We start from the raw sequence: 12,964 nt of genomic DNA on the forward strand, positions 1-12,964 counted from the left end.
CGGTACCGGCCGGTACGTACCGGTTTGGAGATAAAACGGTACTTCAATCATACAATACCGGCCGTTACCGGTCGGTACCGGCGATTCCGGACAATACCGGGCGAGACGGTGGTACCGGAAATTTCGGGCGGTATTTTGCTAAACTGGTACAGAACTCCAAATGACAACCAGAGAGAGAGAGATGAAGCAACAAAAAACATAGACACAGTCTATCCCTTCAAATCTGTGAAAGAGGGGAAGAAAATTTCTATTCTTGACCTGTAAATCTACCTCTTCAGTCACTAGATCTGAACATCCACCATCTTCAAAAAAAAGACCACCATCGTCGTCGTCATGGTGTGTGCAAATCGTTGATCTCTGTACTAATTGTCTTCAAAATAATACCGTTGTCGTCACCATGAGAGAGAGAGAGAGAGAGAGAGAGAGAGAGAGAGAGAGACACGCTTGTTACTATCAGAAAGAAAATGGGTGGGTGGGTGAGGTGGAGTAATATCAGACCCAATCCCTCCAAATTCTCTAGAAAATGTGGAGTTTTGGTTGAGTTTCACATAATCCAAAAAGACTCCTTTTCTATTTGTTTTGTATTTTGTTGCATACAAAATTAAAGTAAAGAACGTAATTTAATTTTATGGTCAGTGAAAAAGAATTGATAAAAAAATGCATGGATGTTATTAAGAATTTAAAAAATATAATTTTATGGTTAATTGAGAAAGGTTTTTTCTTCTTTTCTTTTACTTTTTTTCTATTTTTGTGAGCCCAAAATTGTTTACGGGAATAAAATTTTAACTCTCAAGTTTTGATAGTTATGGGTGTGTTCATCCTCTTCTTCTTTTTTATTTTATTTTAGATTTACTAGATGAGAGTTATATAATGACAGTTCTAAAAAATACAATGTATTTATAACTATATATTGGTAATTGTGCTAAATTCGAAACGGTACCGGTATTTGACCGGTACCGGTATTTGACCGTACCAGTAAGAAAATCGGTACTCTTGCCGGTACGGTATTCAGAACTTTGCTTACAACTTAATTTATAGTAGGAGAAACTGATGCAGCGGAAGCTAATGAAGAACGGAACTACTAAATTGAGTCCGAATCCGTTGATTCGTAACGAATACCCAGAGATCGAAATCCTTCTCTAAACCTGTTTAGTCAAAGAATACCCAGGAATAAAGGCATCAAACACTTTGTTGATTCCGTAGAATACCAAAGAATTTGGCATAAAAGAGAACACTCATTATAATTTTATTAATCATCAAAAACTGAATAGCCCTAAGGCTTACAACTTAATTTATAGTAGGAGAAATCTTACACACTAGGAAATAAAGAAAAAGGAAACTACCAAAGTTAGAATTGAGTTTTCTTAATCAAATAATTCTTAAAAGGAAACTAAATAAACTAAATAATGTAAACACTTATTTCTATAATTGCAAAATTTCTAACAAAATAAATAAAAACAAAAATAAGGAACTTTATATATATATATATATATATATATATATATATTAAATAATATATAATCTTTTCATTTTGCATCATTCTCCCGGGCTTGAGAAAACTCGTCCTCGAGTTTCAATTGCTTCAAATAATCTTGCTCGTCGAGACTTGTCTGTGTTAGTATGATTGACATTTTCCGGATTTTGTCAAAACCATTGGAGTCTGTATTGTTCTTTTTTCATTTGGGTTTGGGAGAGAGATTTTATTTTATCTTGTCTAGATACTCCGCCCGGTGAATGAAGAATTATTGAGAAGCTCTTGCCTAGAAGGATGCTCAGATTGTGTTCAAAAGAGGTATATGCATTCATATGCATTTAGTGTAATATTTTCCATGCATCTCTTCTAAGTTTTATTCATAAACTTCAATACAGTAACCACGCCTTTTAATTCCATGGCTTTAGTTTTCTTTGTTTGCATTGGTGGGTGATGGAGAAATTTTTTCTAAGGCATTAAAGAGATCAGAACGCTGTGCTAGCGGAGCGCCTTAACAGCGCGCTAGCTCTTGTATGCGCCCCAAGAGTGCTAGGGCCCTCTGGTGGTGCCATTCAAAGTGTTCTTGATTTTTTGATTTAATTTTAAATGCCAGAGTTTGATTGGCGCTCGCGGAGCGCCCCAGCAACGCGCTAGTGCCAGCTCGTGTCCTAAGAGCGCCCCAGCAGCGCGTTAGCGCCCGACGTGTTTGTTTCTCATTGGCTAGCTCTAGGTTTCGGTTCAGCACATATATATTCCGAATTTTCACTCTTTTAGGGCAACCCACTCTTGCATTAGCCCACTTTAGAGAGAGAAAATCAATTTCACTCATATCCCTTGTGTGCTTATGCATTTGAGATTATCTAAATTGAGTATTTGATCATCCTTTGTCATCCTAGAGAAATACTCTAATATTCAATGTATTCTCTCTAGGTTGATTTGTTTTTCACAAAAACTTTATCTCCTTTTTAAATCCATACATTGTTGCCTATGACTCTACATGGCCGGATGATTACGGAGCCAGCTTGACCCGGAGATCGAGGTGGTGAACTTGTGGTGGCTATGGAATCAAGAAGGGGCTCGGAGAGCTATATCAAAGAGCGGAGTTAGGTGTCATAAGAGGCTTGTGGGTAATTCCTAATGTGTATTCTCTTTGTAAACCTTTTGATTTATAGCATTTTGGTAGATTAGGCCATGGTTTTATGCTTAGGGTGAGTTTACCCTAAGTAGTTTCCACGTATATCCTCGCGTTCGAGTTCTTTAGTTTTATTGCTATTATCTTTAGTTGTTGAATTGATAGAATAGCATGGAACTTGATTAATGGATTAAGATAGGAGACCTTGGTCTAAGTGTGGAAGTACCTATAGCCCCACCGCCTTCTGACAAAGGAAAACGCAAATTGGGGGAAGTCCCTGCTGATCTGTGGAATGACAGTCAAGACCTTCAAGTGATACCCTCTCTAGAGAACGTTCTCAACGTTACGAGGAGTGGACGAATTTTTCAGCCTACCAATCTACAGACCGGGAGTTCGTCCAATTTTTCTAACCAAAGGAACGAACCTTCTGCTTTCTCAAGGTCTGCACCGTTTGAGGCACCTCCCAGCTCCCCGAATGATGACATGATTCAGAGGCAGCTGGAGCGGATTCCTGCTGCTATATCACTCTGGGGACTAATCTGTTCTTCCCGCAAGCATCGTCAGAAGTTTTGCCATACTCTCTCTCGCCTTGAGATCCAACCGGATGTCACGCCTGAAGCAATGATAGCTATAATTCTCCCGCCTACTTCTAAGCACACCGTGGTATTCACTGACAAGGATCTACCGATCGAAGGGGTTGATCACAATCGCCCCTTGCACATCACTGTTAAGTGTAAGGGACTCTGGATTCCAACTGTTCTGATCGACAACGGATCGACAATCAATGTTTGCCCGTTGAGAGTGGCTTACCGCTTGGAGCTAGCCAAGAAAGACTTCGCGCCTTCCAATCTGGCTGTTAAGGCATACGACAGCACTCGTCGCGTGGTCGAGGGCACGCTTATGCTTAAGCTGGATGCAGAGGGCTTTGAAATGGACGTTGAGTTCCATGTGGTCGACATCCCTGCCACCTTTAATCTTCTGTTGGGAAGGCCGTGGCTTCACAGGTCTGACATCATGGCTGTACCATCTACTCTTCATCAAAAGGTTATGCTGGGACTCCCTACCGGAACTTTGACTATCTGCGGGGACTCGGGCATTCGCCCGCTTAAGGAAGATGGCACACCCGTTCTAGGGATAGCGCACGGTGACGAAGATGTTGATCTCGGGGGTTTCTCTTTTGACACTTCTGGTTCGGTTTTGGCCATCAACGTGGATGGGGACTTCATCATAAGCTCTGTTGCTTTAGACATCATGAGGAAGATGTCCTATCTACCTGGTCTTGGTCTTGGGATTCACCAACAAGGGATCCCGGAATTCCCTGCCTTTCCTTCCTGCGAGGGCCGCTTTGGTCTGGGGTACTCTTCCTCTACCAAGGATGCCAAAAGAAGGAAATGCACGGGAAAACCTCGATCTCTCTATGGTGAACCCGACAGCTACTTTGTGCACAAGGTGGGGAATGATGTCTACACCGGACAGCCTGAGCCTTTTGTCGATTCAGTCACTGGGGAGTTGCTGCCTGGGTTTGAGGTTTTCGCTGATGACACTTTGTCCTCTAGTGATGAAGAACCAGCAAGGGCGGAGTTCAAAAGGAAGCTTAGCCAGCCTAAGCTGAAGACTGATTGGCTGATGTCTTTTGATCAAGGGAGCTTGGAGCAGCTGTTTTATGAATTCTCCCAAGTGGGTTTGGCCAAGGAAGCTGAAGAGGCCGAAGTGTTCATGCTCGGTTCAGACGACCTCAAGGATCCCCTCTCCCTCATCACAAAAGCCAATGGTAGCCTCAAAAATTGCATTTTCAAACCACGCCTAACTTGCATTGATGATGTATCGGAGTCTGACACTGAGTCTGTTGAGTCGTCTGAGTCAAAGTCTAGCTCTGAGTCGGAGTTTGTGCCTCTTGGCCCTCCACGTCATGGCTTTTACTTTGAGTTTGATTCCCTTGTACTTGGCGACCCTGTAGGGTCTTATGAAATGAAGGAATCCTCTTCTGACTACTTGAATGATCTTTATATAAACTGTGTCGACCCCGACGATGAAGGGATAGATTTCGATGGGGACATTCCCAAGGAAATCCGTGCCCTCATCGAAAGGGAAGATGAAAGGCATGCTCAGCCGTTAAAAGAAGAAATAGTCTTAATAAACTTGAAAGACGAGAATGATCCCCGAATGGTTCAGGTGGGCTCCACTTTATCCCCAGAGGAACATCACGATTTCAAAGAACTACTCTCAGAGTTCAGTGACGTCTTTGCGTGGTCCCATCGAGACATGCCCGGCATCGACCCAGAAATAGTGGAGCATCGAATGCCCTTACTGCCAAATGCCAAACCCGTGAAGCAGAAGTTGAGACGAATGAGGTCGGATTGGGTACAGAGGATCAAGGAGGAGGTCACTAAGCAGATCGACGCCGGATTTCTCATGGTCTCTCAATACCCCACATGGGTTGCCAACATTGTCCCAGTTCCTAAAAAGAATGGACAAATTCGAGTGTGCGTGGACTTCAGGGATCTGAACAAGGCAAGCCCCAAGGACGATTTTCCCCTGCCACATATCGATGTACTGGTCGACAATACGGCGGGCCACGCCCTACTTTCATTCATGGATGGTTTCTCCGGATATAACCAGATTCTTATGGCGCCGGAAGACCGTGAGAAGACGACTTTCATCACTGAATGGGGGACTTATTGTTACTTGGTCATGCCGTTTGGTTTGAAGAATGCTGGTCCTACCTACCAGAGAGCCGCTACGACCATTCTGCACGACATGATGCACAAAGAGGTTGAGGTCTACGTGGACGACATGATTGCTAAGTCAAAAACTCGGGAAGGGCATGTTCCTGTATTGAGGAAGTTTTTCGAGAGGCTCCGAAAGTTTCGCATGCGTCTCAATCCACAGAAATGCACCTTTAGGGTCACGGCAGGCAAGATGCTCGGTTTCATGATCACTTCGCGCGGGATTGAGGTCGATCCATCAAAGATCAAAGCGGTGCTTGAAATGAAGCCACCAGAGACTGAAAAAGGAGTGCGAAGCTTTTTGGGGAAGGTTCAGTTCATCAGCAGATTCATCGCCAAGTTAACCTTAACTTGCGAGCCGATGTTTCGTCTACTCAAGAAGGACACCCCGTTCGTATGGTCGGACAGATGTCAGGCGGCCTTCAGGTCCATCCAGAACTATCTGCAAAACCCGCCTGTCTTGATGCCACCAGTGCCTGGAAAGCCCTTGATTCTTTACTTATCCGTGAGTTCTACATCCATGGGATGCTTGCTAGCTCAAGAGGGGGGCCAGGGAGTTGAGAAGGCCGTTTACTACTTAAGTAAGAAAATGGTTGGGTCCGAAGAACGCTACATCGCCTTGGAAAAAACGTGTTGAGCTTTGGTTTAGGCCTCTAAGAAGTTGAGACACTACATGCTGGCTTACCCAGTGAAATTGATTTCTCGAATGGATCCACTCAAGTATCTGTTTGAGAAACCAGCCCTCACTAGTAAGTTAGCAAGTTGGTTGCTCCTCCTGGCAGAATTCGATCTCGAATACGTCACGAGAAAGTCGGTGAAGGGACGAGCAATTGCTGAATTTTTGGCTGATCACCCTGTAGATGGACCGGAAGATGCAGATTTTGTGTTCCCAGATGAGGAAGTGCTAACAGTTGTCGAAGACGTTTGGACTCTTTACTTCGATGGGGCGGCCAATCAGAAAGGATTTGGGATCGGGGTTTTGCTAGTCGCCCCCGACGGTTCTCATATTCCGCTTGCATTCAAACTCAACTTCGATATTACAAACAACCAAGCTGAATATGAGGCCTGTATCGTGGGTATGGAGGCTGCCCTCACGCTTGGCGTTGAACGGCTCGAAGTCATCGGTGACTCCAATCTCGTTGTATCTCAAGCCAATGGGGACTGGAAGGTGCGTGAAGAGGGGTTGAAACCTTATCATTAGGATTTGGAGGGGCTAATTCCTCGCTTTAACAAAGTGACTTTCACCCACATCACTCGTTTGAAGAACCGGTTTGCCGATGCACTCGCGACCTTGGCTTCCATGGTCGAATTACCTTTGGGAGTCAAACTTCGCCTAGTCTTAATCGAACAACGGGACCGCCTCGCTTATCAATACGCCAACGCCATCGATGATGTTGATGATGGCCTACCCTGGTACCATGACATATGGAACTTCGTCGAGAGTGGTTCGTATCCGGCCGAGGCCTCTAAAAAGGATCAGACTGCATTGCGGAGGATAGCTGCCCAGTACATCATTTGTGGGGGAAAGTTATACAGGAGATCTCATTGTGGGATGCACAAGCTCTGTGTCAATGGGACCGAGGCCGTCAGAATCATGGAAGAAATCCATGAGGGGGTCTGCAGCCCTCATATGAGCGGCGTCATGCTCGCTAGGAAAATCTTGCGCCAAGGCTACTTCTGGTCTACTATGGAATCTCAGTGTGTGGATTACGTGCGGCGATGTCACAAATGCCAAATTCATGCTAATCTAATGCATGTTCCACCCTCTAACCTATTTGGCATGGCTTCGCCTTGGCCTTTCTCTGTATGGGGCATCGTCGTCATCGGCATGGTTAGACCGTCTGCTTCAAATGGTCATAGGTTTATCCTCGTGGCGATAGATTATTTTACCAAATGGGTGGAGGCCGAATCTTATAAAACCCTAACGGCGGTTCAAGTTGCTCACTTCATCAGGAAAAACATCATCTACCGATATGGGGTTCCGCAAGCGTTTGTATCAGACAACGGGAGTCATTTCAAAGGCAGGGTCCTGGAACTCTTCGAAGAATTCAAGATCCAAATCCATCACTCAATGGTCTATCGTCCCCAAACAAATGGAGCAGTTGAAGCGGCCAACAAAAATGTCGAGACAATCATCAAGAAGTCCACAGAGTCCGCCAGGGACTGGCATGAGCAACTGCCGTTAGCTCTTTAGGGTTATCGAACGTCGATTCGAACATCAACGGGGGCAACCCCTTATTCCTTGGTCTACGGGATGGAAGCAGTTCTAGCTTGAGGTGCCATCTTTGAGGATCATGGTAGAATCGAAACTCTCAGAATCTGAATGGCTCAGTGGAAGATTTGTTGAACTCATGCTTTTTGATGAAAGGAGGCTTCGGGCCCTGTATCATGTTCAAGGGTATCAGCGGAGAATCGCCCGGGCATTCAACAAAAAAGTGAAGTCTAGAGACTTGGTCGAAGGAAACATGGTCGCAAAAGAGATTCGGGCGCCAGTTTTTGACCCACGCGGCAAATTTCGACCCAAGCGTTCCGGACCTTACATCATCAAGACCATCCTTTCTGGGGGAGCGGCTCAGCTCATCGATCTCGACGGCAACGAATTCAGCTCTGTGGTTAACCTGGATCAACTCAAACGATACAATCCCTGAGAGAAGCTCGTTGGGCCGAAAACCATAAGGGTGGGCGGTTCCAAGCAAAAATTAGAGCAAGCCTGCTAGACCGAAAACCTGAGAAGGCGGTTTAGGCAAAAATAAATAGGCATCAATCAAAGCTCGCTAGGCTGAAAACCCGAAGTGGCAGCACTAGGCAAAATTTAGAGCGTAAAAGGAGAGCTAAAATACTCGAGTGAACCCTAGCCTGAACTACGTGCTGACCTGATTCCCTGAAAAGGAATACGTAGGCAATCTCTCTGTGAGATTCGGTCACAATCCATCAACTTGATCCACGGTTTCCCGTTACCAGAAGTTGACTTGATATTTGGGTGACACGGCGGTTCAACACTTGGATCAAAAGGGAAAAACTCTCGAACTTTCATTTTTATTCAAATTATAACTTCTATTACACAGGCTGAGCAGTCTTAAAAAGAGTAAAGCATAAAAACAGAATAAAGTGCTCGAGGCCTTAACAGGCTCACGGTTTATTCTAGATCATCAGGGTTCGTCAGAAGTCAATTGTTGTTTTGCCTGCTTGCGATTTCCCTTCTTAGCCATGTTTGATATCGATGCGTAAGTTCTGTACTGAAGTCTGGGTCAGCTCCTCCGAGTTGCCGCAGGCCCCAGTTGTGCTCATATCCTCTCAGATTTTGGGCAGTGAAAGCAAGGACTTGGATATCTTCAGTCCCAGCTCGGTGGAGTCCTTGGCTCATTCCTAGCTGACGAAGGATGCGTCCGGGGACGTAGAACGTGAAAGTGGTCAGCCCAGCTATCACTACTCTCTCGAAACCTGTAGAACTCAGGGCCATGTCTGGAATGTTTAAGGCTTCATGCCGCCATGTGATCTCGTTCGGCAGCATTTCTCTCATAAATGCGCACCATTGATGCTCAGACATTTCCGGATAGATCATACCCCGCTGATGCATTCGGCCGGGCAAATGATGCCAGTTTGCTTCCGGTGCTGTAAGCAATCCCAATTTGTCGGATAACCACAGCTGCGTGAGTGGAAAAACAAGTGAGAAGTTACATAAAGCTTGAGAGAAAAGACAAGTGAGGAGCTTCGATATAGCCCTAGCTGAGAGATGAGGTAAAAACAGAACGTGTGAAGGCCGAAAAAAGGTGAGCTGAGTGAGAACTAAGCTAACCTGCAGTAGTAGTGGACTACCGCCGAACACGTCTGTTTGGCCGGAAGAAACCGAATCCAAACCTATGAGCGTCTCTGCCAGAACCAGTGGTACCACATTTCTTCGAGCACCCATTTGAGCGGCGACGCTCACCAGCATGGGGCTGACTTGCCCATTCGGAGATACCAGTAAATAAGCGGCTAGCACGCCGATTGCCAGAGCAAATCGACGTCGAGCTTGCACGGCTATATTCTCTATGTCCCCCTCTGGCCCATACCACTCCATTAGGCGCATGATGTTGATCTGCCCTCCGGTTAGCAAACTTTCGGCCGCTCCCCGGGTGATGCCAAGACTTGACTGTAAGAGCCTTGGCATGCTTTTCCTATAAAGCGGCACGACAATCACGCTCGAGGTGACTCCTTGGAGGTATGCTTGGAATTCCTCCATGGTTTGGGCACAGCTCGTTAACCCCAAACCTGAACACGTGAACCTCTAGGTCCCAGAATTGTAGGGCTGCCCTCAGGAACTCAGGACGGACCCTCACATTGCGGAGGAAACGGAATGCGGCCAGCCCGTGAAACCGGAATGACAGCCAATCTCCAGCAACAAAAGCTGAAAGCCATGGGCTAATCAAGGCCGGAAGATTATTTGCCATTTTGCTTATTGTGGGACTCTCAAACTGTGGGAGGAATGCCTTTTATCAGCAAAGCATTGGCCTCTTTATAGACAGAATACGTGAAATGTTCTCCTTTCCCAGTGCAAATATCCATGCAACGTGGCATTCTCTTCTCCAAAGTGAAGGCATCTCTGCACTGCCCCTCCTGAAGTACTCTGAGCAGTTAAAGGGTGATGACAAGGCTTGGTCGTCCTAAAAATCCGAAATGGTCAAATAAAGGTGGCCTGGCACGGCCCAACCATCGCGCGATGATCCCATTCCATCGCGCGACATACTCACTCCCTCGCGCGATGGTTCAGCCTGCATTTTGACAGATTGCACCAGCTACTGTCCAATTTTGGTCGCTTCCTATTCCAAGGGTACTTTTACCACTTTTATGGTTCCGGCAAGTCACTATGAGCATATGCAACTATATCCAAGCATCGGATTCGAGATATTGTGTTTAACGAGGTTTTTGAGCCCTCGGTGGCCCGTTTCAAGGTCAAATGAGCATTTCGGGAGTTCGAAACTCGGTCCAAAGGTTCGTGTCTATTTCTCTCAGGCCGTACAAGTCATGGTGACCTAATATGACTGTACGGAGGTGTCGGTTTCAGTCCGGGACATAATAGAGTCATGTTTTTCCATCTCGTGTCCCTTTTGTGTCATTCGTAAGGTTTTTGGGCAATTTTGTGTTTCGGGAGGTGTTTCTCGAATCTGTCAGCTCGTGTATGGTTTCTCTTGCGAATGAAGTCGAAAATACTCCATATTCACTTAACTTTTCGATCCCACAAGCAGCATTATGGTTGGATCGGCAAACTATGTGAGTGTGAAAAATCTTATTTAATAAGGTTGTCAATATTAATATGCGAAAATGACGAACATCACCGATGTTATTGGTTAGCGAATAATGCAATAAAACCGGATATAATACATATGGCATTTTCACCAACGTTGCAGGTAATTTGACGTCAAAAGTATATAATCGTAAGAAATTTTATATTTTTTTGGAAGAGCAAGAACCTCAATAAATAAAGAACAATAAATTACACCAACGAAAAAGAAAATATTTGTCTAGTTCAGTCAATGATAAAGACAAATTACCGATGAAGATATTGATAGACAGCGCAGATCAAGATTTCATAGGTTTTTTTTATTGGAAAATGATATTGGCACTCCAAAAATTGATGCAGGCACTTCAAAAAATAAAGGAAAATGATTTTGGAGTTACATTGATTTTGGAGTGCTTGCATCAATTTTTGGAGTGCCAATATCATTTTCTTTTTTATTAGTATGATTTTTTAATATGGTCATGTATACAACATATATTTTTTGAGTTTGTTAATGCATGGTTAGATCATTCAGCATTAAACATATTTTTAATAATGATTTTTCAACATGATCATATGTATTCTCGCACACACGACATTGAGAGAGTATTTCGCCTAATAACTCAAAAGGTGAAACAAGAGAGAAAAGAGAATAAATTTTTTGCCTATCAAAAAAAAAGAAAGAAAGAGAATAAATTTTTTACACCGCCGGTGTAAACATTTGTTTTCTCCAAATCAATTACATTACGCCACGTCGCCATATTCTATTGATTGGGATCACTGTTTTACAATGTGACACGATGTAATTGATTTAGAGGAAACAAATATTTACATCGACGGTGTGAATAATTTATTCTCAATTAAAAAAGCTGAAATTCGTCGCAAAGCCCAAGTGAAACAAAAGCAGCAAAATTTGGCAACGCAAATTCTAATTTGGTTGGAAAGTGAGGAAAACACGGAGAAACGAATACTACTAAGAGCATCTTCAACCCATGCTCTATTCCTCTATTTGAGAGTATGAAACTCTTTCAATCCATCCTCTCAAACCTCATCTATTTGAGAGGATGAGATTTTGATCCTTCATATTTAGAGAATGAGAGAAAATATGAAGATCTCCTCTATAATACTATTCACTTTTTAAAATGGCATTTGTATCCTTATGAGCTTTTGTTTATGTTAACCATATCCTTTCACCCTTGCACGTTTATGTCAATCTTTTAACACTGTCTGCACTTCTACAACATCAACTTAATTCTACAGGACTTGTGTTTAACTTCTACAAAATTGGAATAAAAAACAGGAGGGAAACTTGCTTTATTGTGGCAGAGGTTAATTTTGGAAGGAATTGGTAGAGGTTAATTTTGGAGGAAAATTTAAAAAGGAAAAATAGAGGGTTTGTGGTTTAAGTAAATAAGAATAGTGATTTCCTCTAATATCACTTTATGAATAAAATAAATTATTTTAATACTCTCAAATAGAGTATTGAATTAAAGATGCTCTAAGATCAAATGGATCGGTCTGGACCGTCTGGTGAGAAAAGAAATGATGATGCGTTTCCTACCCATCTTCCAAATTTAAAATAACCATTTTTTATTCTCAAAATAACCAGTAGCGTTGACTTTGTCTGGGGTGAAAGAAATGAGGACGCGTCTGGTGATGGGTCTCGATCGTCTGGTGAGAAAAGAAAAAATTAGGATGCGTTTCCTACCCAGAAAGTCTACAGTTCTCGATCGGGAAATCCCGATCGGAATCTCGACACTCCGCCGGGCACGCTTCGGCCATCGGACGGCCGATCCGAGCCGTCCAAAAATTCTAAAAAAAAAACCGAGTGGGCCAACGCGAGAATAAAAGGCATCCGACTTGTGTAAGTGGCCGATCCAAATACAAAAATGGAGTGCTTGGATCGGCAACTTACACATGTCGGATGCCGTTTATTCTCGCCAATGCCCACTTAGTTTTTTTTTTAAAAACTTTTGGACGGCTCGGCTCGGCCGTCCGATAAACGGAGTGCTCCCGGCGGAGCGTCGAAATTCCGATCGGGATTTTCCGATCGGGAAGTGTAGACTTGCTGTTCCCTACCCATCTTCCATTTTTAAAATAAAATAACCATTTTTTTGTTCTCAAAACAACCATATTTGATTCTAGTAGCGTTGACTTTGTCTGGTGAGAAAAGAAATGAGGACGCGTGGTGATGGGTCTGGACTGTCTGGTGAACTTTTCTATTATCTTTTACTATTTCTTCCGTCCCAAATTTTTTGTCCGGTTTGTAAAACGGAGATTCAAAAATAATGCATTCAAATTTTTTTCATGAATTAAAAGAACTCATTAATATTTAGTAAATTGTTAAAAAAACTTTTAATTTTTCTTGTAAAAATTGT

General features: G+C 43.6%; 1 protein-coding gene across 1 annotated transcript in view; it reads right to left on the reverse strand.

Moving 5' to 3' along the window:
- Positions 1-12,964, reverse strand: part of LOC131316984 (uncharacterized) — a 104,882-nt gene that overhangs the window by 65,058 nt on the left and 26,860 nt on the right. The window lies entirely within an intron of this gene.

Source organism: Rhododendron vialii, chromosome 2a (assembly GCF_030253575.1).
Source record: "Rhododendron vialii isolate Sample 1 chromosome 2a, ASM3025357v1".
Lineage (NCBI taxonomy): Eukaryota > Viridiplantae > Streptophyta > Magnoliopsida > Ericales > Ericaceae > Rhododendron > Rhododendron vialii.